Consider the following 11237-nt stretch of genomic DNA (forward strand, 5'->3'; position numbering starts at 1 on the left):
AGGCTCAAATTGCAAAGCAGATTGGACCAGAAGATATTTTTCAAACCTTCATCATTTTAAACTAATACTTTATTGGGAGTGAATTGTACAAAATCCATTGAAAGAATGCCTGTGGTTTGGGTGGGTTTTTTTTATATTGATCCATAGTCCAAACCTGCTGTAAAGTTTTTTAACATATATAAAAAGTATTTTCAGCTATTGTGTTCCTACACCGTAAACCAGGAGATGGCACTACAGGAATAGCTATTCCTATGGATGAGCCTGTCTGAAAGCAGCAGTGCCTGTAGACAAGGGACGATGTTTTCAGTGTGACACATTGGCAAAACACAGAGCTGTCTGTACTTACAGAGAGAAGCATCTGTATTACAAAACCAGTTGCAGCCTGGAAACTTGTCCTGCTTTTTCATTTGGGAGTCTGATGTCATTATATCAGAGTAGGCAGGAGGGAACCATGCAGGAGCAGTTGACGGGGAAGAAGTAAAAAGGAGATTGTTGGGAATTACTGAACTCGGATGTCCAGAGGTAAAATTTGGCTATGCTTGTGAGGTCCTGTCAGGTAGATCCTCCTGGAAAGTGCCTTCCTTAAGCTGGTGTTGGCTCCTGGGTAAGGCCAGCGTCTTGGTCATAGGTCTGTTAGCAAGCAGGAGGCTGACAGGGAGATTTGCATTCCCAGGGATGCCAGGTCACTCAATTTACAGTCTTGGTAGCTTTGTTGTAGCAAGAAAATCTGCCAGGACATATCCCATCACATGTACACCTATGCACTATAACAGAGTTGAAAGATGGTAGATCTTGTCCTAAGCCACAGAAAAGTAAGATTTGTCCAGGCTTCAAGGATCAGTTTCTGGGATCAGGAAATTCCTTAAACAGAGAGTGGCAATCAGATTGACATTTGGCATTCTTTGGGAAGGAAGGCTACAAAAAATAAGACATTAAGAACAATTTTTTTCCTTTTAAATGTGCTTACAGGAAACAGAGTAGAAGTAGATACTGCAACAGGACAGAGAATGCAAATGATTGTTGCTCCTTACAGATGCTGTTTCCAGTTCAGGATTGTGCTTTTCTTGCAACAGCCTAGTGGATCTTTACAGAGACACAGCAGAGCCAGGGTTAAGTGACAGTACTCTACTCCTTCCTAGCCCTGTCTGGTCCCTGTACCTCTGTTCCTCCTGGAGGCATAGGCACAGGCTGAATCTCTAATTCTTATTTTCTGCCCTTCATGGTGATGCTTTCTCTTTGTTATGGTCATCTCCATACCAGTACATGGCCTGTCCCTCCTTCCTGAACTCTGGTACATATGGCTCAGGAGAGGATAAGGTTTGCTCTAGCTTACTGGGTGTAAATTGTCCCAAATTAGTAGTTCTCTGCTGCTGGGTTAGTGGCAGATTTTTTCCTTTGACACTCCAAACTGCACAGATCTCTGTTACTCTGTGATAAACACTGTGATCCCTGTCATACCCAGAAGTAGCAATATCCACTCCTCTGGTATTAGAACTGTTGCCAGTGTAATGTAAAGACACCGAGTCAGAGGGCTCCCCTACAGTGTGTACAGCCCTGACCTGAGGACTTTGTGACATTTGGGCTTTGCTATGAATTGGTTTGGTTGAGCAGTCTCTTCTCAGTCATGCATTTATAGTTGTTTTTTCATTATTTCCGGTGTTAGTAAGTCATTGCTACAGCTGGAAAGAATCTTCATTCTCTTCAGTGTTCTGCTTTGCTGTGAGCAATGTCTAACATATTTACTACAGTGAATGTAATTTGAAGCATTATCTTGCTGAAAAAAAATGCACGTGGCCTTGCTAGATACCAAGTTAGCAAATAAAGGAATTGTACATTACTTGGAGATAAAGTGTTGATAGCTCTGTTGGTAAGACAGGTTGAAATGAAAATTGGGTTGGTTTTTGTCAAACTTAAAGTTCATCTGAGAAACATGTATTCTGTAGACATGAAGACTGTACAAGTATATTCAGGTAAGAACAGCCGTATAAAAGGAATGATCTGTTTTTTAGAAGAGACAATTTTTGCAGTCTTTCATTCCCACTGCAGAGTAAAAGAGCTTTTAAAAGAATTGAGCAAACAAGTCTCATTGTATGCATTTTTTTCTGTCAAATAATTCACCTGCAAATTTCCATGTGTATTCCTGAGCTGGGATATCATTAGTCCTCTTACGTCTGCAGCAGCATCTGTTGTTGTGGAAGGGTGTTCTCCTCCAGCGATAGGCATGTTGGATTTTATTTTGATGACAGACAACTTAATGTGAAAAACTACCAGTTAATGTAGCCCTTGGATGCAACTGTTCTAATTTTTCTCAGAGCTTTATTGTCACGTGCTTGCCTTTGAATAATGTTTGCTATCCAAGGTACAAATCTGAAGTGGAAGATCTGCTTACAGATATGCTCTTCTTGAATGATCAGTCATTCTGTACAGCTCCCCTCACAGCTGTTGCCACCATGTCCCAGCCCCAAGGGTGATTTCTGACAGACGGCTGTCTCTGTAACTGGGTAACAGAAGCTCCTGCTCAAAAAGCCTGGTTACCTGTGTTCCTCTGTTTTGCCACGTGTGGTGGTGATACTGTCTGTAAAGCCAAGCTGCAGGATATGACCAGAGGTTTTGAAAACACAACAAGGGACAGCACTGGCCTCTCTCACAAAGCCCTTTATTTCCTTTTTAGACTTTCAGTCTGTGTTGCAAAGAATGAGTCCAACTGTTCATGTCTGACATTCATGATATGAATAGCCTAGAGGTTTGGTTTCTGGGCAGGTTGTTTAAAGCTGATGTGCTGTCTTTTTTAAGGAAGAATACAGTGCCAATTTAGCATGTGTGCTCATCAGGGGACCTCCATGTTCTTCGTCCAACTTTTTAGTGTTGGAATTATAGTGCAGGGAGAGCTAGAATAAGATGCAGAGCTCTCAGCTTACTTCCCCCTTGATACGTGACTCTCCTTAGTGTGCCTTTGCATGGGGTCACACAGTGTCAGTCATGTGGGTGTCAGATGATATGATGGACAGAGGCAAGCAGCAGCTAATGGTCATATCTTCAAGTGGGCATGGACCCCTGGTAACCAGCTTTTGTTCCTCCATCCTGGCAGAGCACCCCAACTGTGCTCTCACTCTCTGACCACATGTAGCATATAGACACACAACTGTCAGGAGAGCCATCTCCTTCAGCATGTGCCTAGGAGCACCAGAGAGATCCCACAGCCCTCCAAGGCCTTTGTGTGAGGTCTAGCATTAGCTGGGAATCAGCAGAAAGAGGCACATGGGAGTCAAGTGTGGGACTCTCATGAGCTGAGAAAGAGACTTGACGGGTCTGAAGGTGTTGGTGGCAGGTGATATCTTACCATGGGTTGGATTTTGTTTTCCCTGGGTCTTCCAACATGAAACCTCAAATGAACGTGTTTTAAAAGGGTTGCTAGTCTAGGATGCTGGCCCATGCAGGCATATCTTTGTCTGTTAGATAGCTGTCAGCTGTTTTCAGCATGCAGCAGGGCTGATTTGGAGCTTGACCATATGATTTGCTCAGTAAATTATTTCAAAATCACTTCTACCAAAGCTCAAGAAGAGCAGTAGTTTCAGGGAGCACTCCCAGTGAAGATAGACGTTACAGACTGAAGTCCTGGTTTCCTCTGTGGGGAGAATTTGTTAAGTCTGATACCAAAGAAAGAAGCTTCAGCTACTCAGGTGTTCATCAGTTTGCGTTTACTTTAGCATGTGGCACAGGGTAAAAGCTCTCAAGGAGAGCTATGAAGAATTCAAATTATCAGTGAAGTTTGTTGATAGGTTTTGTCCTACGTAAATCAGCTGCAGACCATTAAAAATGCACGTGATTTTTGAGCAACATAGAGCAGCAGTTTGTGAACATAAAAGGCACATAAAAGCACTTGCTGAACACAGCAGACATGAATATACTTAAGGTGTTGCTGAAGGTTGAAAGCATTGCATGAAACAGGGCTGCGCAAGTAAGGCATTATCTCCCAGAAAAGGACTACTCCCTTGATGTGTAATAAGTGCTATAGTTGTGTTAGGATGAAACTATCCTTCTGTACTTTTTATTGTATCAGAATCAAAATGAGCGACATCCTGTGTTGTGGTATTGAGTACTTCTAATAGTGTTTTACAGAATCTCTGTTCAAGCAGTATCGATGCTTACAGTTTCAAACTTCATGTTTGTTATTGGTTTGGTATTTAGGAGAAAGCTGCTCCATTTGGCTGATATAATAGAGCTGAAATGATAAAGACAACATTGAGATCAGCCTTCACAGACTACTTTTACTTCAGAAGTGCCAAGTAACTTTGAAGCTAGGGTTTCCTAATCCTAAATTCTGTAGCTTCTTTTAACACTTTTTTTAAAAAGGTGCAGAATACATATGTATCATTTCATGTACCAATCACTGGGGGTTTGGATACAGTAGCTCTAATGAGCTACTCAGTATTTCCTCCACAGGTCTTTGGCCGAAAGACAGCTTACGTCAGCCCTAACCTAAAAACATTCTCACCAGTTCTGAGTTGGTGGTGTGAAAGGAGATTGAGAGGCGTGTGTTTAAGGTGTCCTTCATGGTATGGACTCATTCCCATGTTTTGCAATAATTGTGTTAGATACTGAGACCAATAGATGTTTATCAGCTGTGGCTGGACCTATTAGTCCAGGCAAATAGAAAAGTATGTTTTCTTATCCCCCATTTAGCAAGGGGTTGAGAGAGAATTTGTCTGTGTCTAAGAAAGTAGCACCAAATTTGACAGGAATAACATGATGGAAGCTACTATCAAACTGTGTAAATTAATGTAATGGGTTTAATCTGCACTGAGGAAAGAAGGATTTCTTTGCTTTGCTGCTTTCAAGAACGCAAATTAGGCAAGCACCACCCTTGCCCAGGGGTAGGTGTTGAGCTCAGAAAATGTAGGAGGCATGCTGGAATGGCTACATTCCTACTGTGGTGATTAGCAAGGCTCCTTTGTGATTGTGGGGCTGTACTCAGCTTGCGTAGATACTGGCCTGCCTTCCTTGCATGCCTGGTTTCACAGCCTTAGCAGCCTTGCTAAGAAGGTAAACAAGTCCTGCTCTTATGAAAATGTGTTCTTGCTGTGTGGCCTTCATACCATACTGGTATGAAACTGCTGGTTTTATTCCATCAGAGGTGAGCAAGAGGTACAGTAAGAGCATCAACCTTTGCTCTGAAGATCGAATACACTCCTGAATGACTAAGAACAGACAAGAAGAAACCTTGTAAGTTAAGCAAAGGCAGAAGTGTTTTATTTGTTGTCTTTTAGAAACTGACTTAGCTTTTGAAAGAGACAGGATGGTTACAGATGGAAACTCTGAACTGAAACCACTTTTTAAACTAATGAGGCAGTTAATAAGCACCGTCACTTGCATGAAGGGGAACAACTTGAAAAATGGTAGTGCTCAGTATAGCATCAAGTAAAAAATATGTCTGTTTTTGTGTCACAAGGAGCCAAAGAAAATGCCTTCCTGAGCAAATAGTCTGGAGAGCTGATACTTCGAAATATAAGAGAAAACTTATTTTGGTTTTGTGTCTCTGAGTTGATAAAGCTGAGGAATGTAATAGCCTACGAGGAAGCCCAGACTATGGTTTCAGTTGTATACAGCATGTTATCGTACACAATGTTCTTCTTGTTCCTTGAATGATACAGAATTCTAAACTGGGTAACAAAAGCATGGGAAGTGTGCTTTTACCTGGAAGGTAAAAGGTTTTACCTTCCTTTCACCTGGAAGGAGGTGTATCTTTCTCTTATTTTTGCTGGTTTTGGAATTCAAAAATTAAAATATTCCAGGGTTTTCTTGAGCCCTGGAAAAGAATTCAGTTAATGGAATTGGAAAGAGCTGCTTCTCTTCAGAGAAGAGAGACTTTTAATGAGTCCTGACTACCAGGAACTCTGGAAAACAATCTAGAAACTTTGTTTGCGTATTGGATCTCAACACTATTTTGCACATTAATGATAGGGTGGGTAGCAATTCCTTTTCAGCAGCTATTTTAAGGCTTTATTCAGTCATAATTTCTTAGTTTTAAAATTGTCTCACAGGCTCTCTGTAGCCTCTGCTCCAAGCATTTAATACTAAGTGGTGGCCCCAGACCCACTTAATGTCCTGCAGGGTGGATGAGGGTTATGTTCTTAGGACTGGCTAATTAGCTAGGCTCTAGGAAATTAAATACCACCATCCTCACTGTAGTTGTGGGCAGAGACAATCACTGTCATGCACTATATGCAGAGGATGTGACTGAAGGAGACATCCAATGGGGTTTTCTGTGACATCAGTTAAACTTTTTGAGGTTGTGAACTCTGTGCTGTACTGACCTTCCTATGAGGTATACCTGACTACAGGGTTTCTTCATTATCTTCTCTTCCTTTATATCCAGCCATGAGAAGTTAAGCATAGCCATGCGGTTGAGATTTTTTAAAAGGGGCTTGTGCAGCTCTGCTAGTTCAGAAGGGCTTTGAATTCAGTAACACTTTTATCATGAAAAGGAACTCTTTTTTTAAAATGGGTTGTATCACAAGGCCTTCCCTTCCGTGCAAGCATTCTGTGGCTGCCAGCTGCAAATCTACATGAAGTGTGAATCAAGTTTCAAGACCAAAACCCTCAAAATGTGATTGGCTTAAGTGCATGAGATTTTTTTCTCCCCAAATGTAATGAATTATAGGTGCTTTGTTTCTTTACATCCAAGCCTGCTTCACAAATCCCATGGCAACCACGAGAGAAACATTTACTCTCTTATTCTGTGTGGTACATGGGGTTTACTTGTGATTTCTTGGTTCTTGTACCAGAACCATGAAAAAACAACCTCCAGAGTGGCCAGACTTGGTGAGGTAAAAGCATGTTAGACACTCCTCCTCACTTTTGGTTTTCTTAAGGATCTGCCTTCATGGAAAATGGATGTGACCCGTGCTACATAGCCCTGTCCTGCTATGTAGCATGTAAGATCAAAAGAGGTTTGAAATTGTTCCAGCCTACATGCTCTGATGTAGACCAAAGGCACAACAGTCAGTTCCGTTTGCTGCCTGGCAGACAACAGGGAGGTGAGAAGGAAAAAGTCAGCACAGAGAAAAACACACCACGGAGAAGTGTTCCAGGTGGCTATGGAGAACATAACTGCAGAGCCACTGTGAGGTACTGCCTTTAGCATTGGCTTTCTCAAGACTTTGTCCTGGTCTCTCTCTTATTGTGCTCCTCATTGACCAGTTTTACTCACGAGACCATGAAGAGGCCAAGTGAGCTTCAAAGGATGTTTGTGAGGTTGAACAGGAGCTGAATTCCTTGCAGCCACTGGCTGCAATTCACCCTGTGACATTTCTCTGTGCCTAAATGCCTTTCATCCAGCATAAGACTGTACTCTCCAACAAAATAAATGATGCATGTAAACTATGGAGACATGGTGAAAGTGAATTTTTCTGTTTAAAAGTATAATCACAAATAAATATTATCATTGCTATTTCTTTTAGTCAGTGTGAATAATCCCTCTTGAAATAGTTTTCATGCTATTGAGGAAATACATAGATGTTTTTTATTGCTTTTATCAATCTGCCTCATTCATTTCTTAATGCAAGGCCCTTCCAGAGGGATGGCAATAGCCTTTCTTTTACAACAAAAAGTTTGATTTAGGAGTGCTGCTACCCATTATTGCTACATTGGTGGAGAAATAATAGTTTATGAACTAATATATACCATCCTCCCAAATCATAGATTTAGATAATGGAAAATTCAGTTTAATGCTCTAATAAACCATGGTCTGATATGTACTGTGCCAATTAGTCTAGAAGGTAGATGTGTGTGAAATTTGATATTTTCAGCAACATTTGATACTTCATTTTGAAGTAAATGTAAGAGCCTGGGTAAATGAAAGTATTGCATTTTTTTGTTATAAAATAAATGAGAAATAACAGGTTAGTAAAGAAGTATCTTTTCTGTGTTAAATGTTTGAGCACTTCCTTGTATCCCTGTAAAAGTCAGCCTTCCTGGCATAAGAAGGAGTACGATTTAAATCTATGGGAGGATTGCATTGACAATAAGATAGTACTTGTGTGGTGGTTTAAAACCAGCTGGAAATTAAATTTCAAATAAGCTGCTCCCCTACCCCTGCCCCCTCTGGTCAGAGAGGGACAAAGGCAGACACTATGGGTCGAGATAAAAACAATAGGATGAAAAAAACTAAGAGTAACAGCAACAGTATTAACAAAAGTATGCAGAAGAGAGGGTGATTTAAACAGAGGCAGAGTCCAGAGTGCTGGTCATTGGCAGTTTCTCTGAGGAAGAAACAGAACAAAATGGTACATATTCACCTTTTTTTTCCCCCTAAATGATTTGAGTGGTATAGAATAGCAACCTGGTCACGCCCACTTGGCTCCAAGCTCCACCCACTTCTAGACGCCTGCAAGCAAAACTGAGACAACTTGGAAGAAGGGTGCTTAAATGTGTTGTGTTTGAAGTCTGAGATTTGGTTGAAAACATGCTGAAGTGGGACAATTGTTCTTGTAAGAATGGTGTGCAGTGCCATAAAAGGGTAGCTATGTGAAACAGGAAAATACTTTGCTGTTGAAGCAAGTTTACTTCACTGGGAGGGTTACATTTGTGGAGTTTGTCCAGACAGGAGTGTTGTGTGTAATGTGGCTTTTTAAAAATACCTCAGTACTAATGTAAAGAAGACAGATATGAAGGCTGAGAGGTCTTAGTGATGTGAACAGTCGCGTTTGCCTGCCAGCAAGAGGATGTCTTTCCTGGGTTTGCCCTTGTACTATAAGGGTCAGGTCTAGCAGATCTGTGTGAAGGACCCAGGTCATGTTAATAGGCTGTTGTACTTCTTCAGTTTTTTGGTCTGTAGGTGGGAGGGAGAAATGACCGGTGTCTAGCAGCTCCTGGAAATGAGAAAAGAGAGCCATATAGAGAGGGTTTTGAGGAGACATGTCTGAACAACCTTTGCCCAAATGGGTTTGGGGCAGTGGGTGGAGCTCACTCTGCTCAACACTCTGGTGCTGTGAGACCAGTAAACAACTCTTGACACATCAGGCACGCCTGACCTGCTGTGCTTTGTTGTCCTGGATAAATGCCCCTTTCTGTCCATATGGTGTCTGTTTCTGCACAGAGCTGCACCACCCACTGTCTGGAAACCATTCTTCTAAAATAAATTAAAATACAGCCCAAGACTAGGGAGAATGTTGATAGAGTGCAGAAACAGTTGTTCCTATTAAGTATAGCATCTGTGTTTCTCATATTCAGCTCCTGCATGTAAGAGATCTTTCTGTTGATAACATGGTTGACACTTTTGGGTCTAGGATACCTTCAGAGAAAAGCACTGTGAGTAGTAGAAAACAGCCTCTGCCTTTTCCTAGACGGGGACCTGGACCCTTGAGCAGTACTAGATTGAGAGACATTGCTCCTCTTGCAGTTCCCTGCTGTCTGAAATCCATTCTGCCCTGTGCGCATGAATCCTGTTCTTCGAGAGGTTTCTTGGCTATCCCTAGCCTGGCAGAAGCAGCTGTGGAGATGTGTGATAGTGGCTAACTCAATGAATACAGCCTGCCAAGAGCAGAATTACATCCTTGGAGCCAATGACCATCTCTCCTCAATCCTTCTGACACTTCCACCTCAGTTTTGTAGGCTGCCTGCTCCCCGTGCCAGTTGCTGGATCTAGTGCTGCATACCAAGGACTGATGATTCACATCTTGGCCTTCTTCTGGGAATTTAGCCTTGGTCCTAAGGAGTTAAACTGTCATTTGGGTGGAGCAGTGGAAAGTATGCTCATTAACCATGTTCTATTTAAAATACAAAGCAAATGTAGTGATGGCAAGAGGTGTCAGATGACAGGGACTGAGAATTACTTTTTCTATTCAGAGCCTGAACAGATGCAGGCTGGCTTTCCTTCCCCACCTGCTGGGGTCTTCCGTCACTCTTGGAGGAGTTGGTTGTGCAGAGTATTTCTTTCCTTAGGTGAACACAAAATATAAGAGAAGGCAGCCTTTAGTGAGGTGCATTCCCCAAAATCAGAGCTCTGAGTGATGCTTGTTTTACTAGTATGGATGCAGTAGGTTGAAAAAAAAGTTCAACCTTTAAATGGTTTTGAGGTAAAATAGGAGTTTTCTCTGCTCTCCTACAGATGAGGTACCAAAGCTGTTTATGCATTTCCAAACTGCTTTCAGATTGGGTATCATTTCAGTGGGATTTATTGATGAAATTAAACCTGATTTTTAGACAGTTTTGTGTGTTTCTCAAAAAAGCCCCCAACCCCCCTTATCATTAGGTTTCCAAATCGTCTTGTTTTTTCATTTTCAAAATGGGTAAATAAAAACCTGTGTTGAAGCTGTCACTAGGTGAAAGAGGCTAGTAGTATATAAAGTATTTGCTATTCTTTATAAATGACTGAGTTATTTAAGATCTTAAGAGAATGTGAACATTTTTTTCAGGTATTTGTCTCAATTTAGGGCGGAAATTTTAAAAAATTACTAAAACCTTTGGATAGCATAAAAATCCATTCCCTGCACAGCTCTATGAAATACTCTGAGGCTTGACCTCAGCCTAGTTATGTCTCATAATCTGTCATTTTGTTTTAAACAAAAATGTGAATGTGAGTTTTTAAAAACTAACCAGCTTAAAAATCTGTCTGCTACAGTGATGAGAAGTCATCCCACTTTGTTAGTTGTCCAGGCTTGAGTCCCAAATATTTTAGAAATCAATAAAAATAAAAATAAAATAAAATTAAATTAAAAAAAAAAAAAAAAAAAAAAAAAAAAGAGTGATGGAAAATTCAACCTTTCCTGTAGGCTGTGTCCAGCCTTGGACTAGGCAAGTTCTGTGACCACACATCAGTGCAGCGTTGACAAGGGTGAAAAAGAGGCTGACAGCATATACATATATACATACATATACATATACATATGTATATGCTGTCAGCCACTTTTTCACTATATATATATATATATATATATATATATGGAATATTGGTTTGGTTTTCAGTTTTTTTGCTTTCCCAACAACTGCGATCCACAGTTTCTTGGAAAGAGGAGCTGCCTGGAGCATGGGTGTATAGGCAGGATGTTGAGGAGCAGTAGGGTGTGTAGCAGTGCTTTGAGTCTGCTTGTGTAACCTGCACTTTTTTTTAATTGCCCTTTTAGGATGAAGTTTAATAACTCCTTTTTTCTTCTTTCTTCTGCCCAGGGTTCTTTGCATTTTGAGTGTAGCAACTGCAACCCTTTGTAAACTATCTGCTGGCATAAGTCTCTGGGCAG

The 11237-nt window shown here is 41.1% G+C and overlaps 1 long non-coding RNA gene across 1 annotated transcript in view; it reads left to right on the plus strand.

Moving 5' to 3' along the window:
- The first annotated feature begins 5069 nt into the window (after nt 1-5069).
- Nucleotides 5070-11237, plus strand: part of LOC120410309 — a 37238-nt gene continuing 31070 nt past the window's right edge. The window contains exon 1 of the long non-coding RNA XR_005602395.1: nt 5070-5223. This is a non-coding gene — a long non-coding RNA (uncharacterized LOC120410309). The remainder of the gene's footprint in view (nt 5224-11237) is intronic.

The sequence above is a fragment of the Corvus cornix genome, chromosome 7 (assembly GCF_000738735.6).
Source record: "Corvus cornix cornix isolate S_Up_H32 chromosome 7, ASM73873v5, whole genome shotgun sequence".
In the NCBI taxonomy this organism is placed as follows: domain Eukaryota; kingdom Metazoa; phylum Chordata; class Aves; order Passeriformes; family Corvidae; genus Corvus; species Corvus cornix.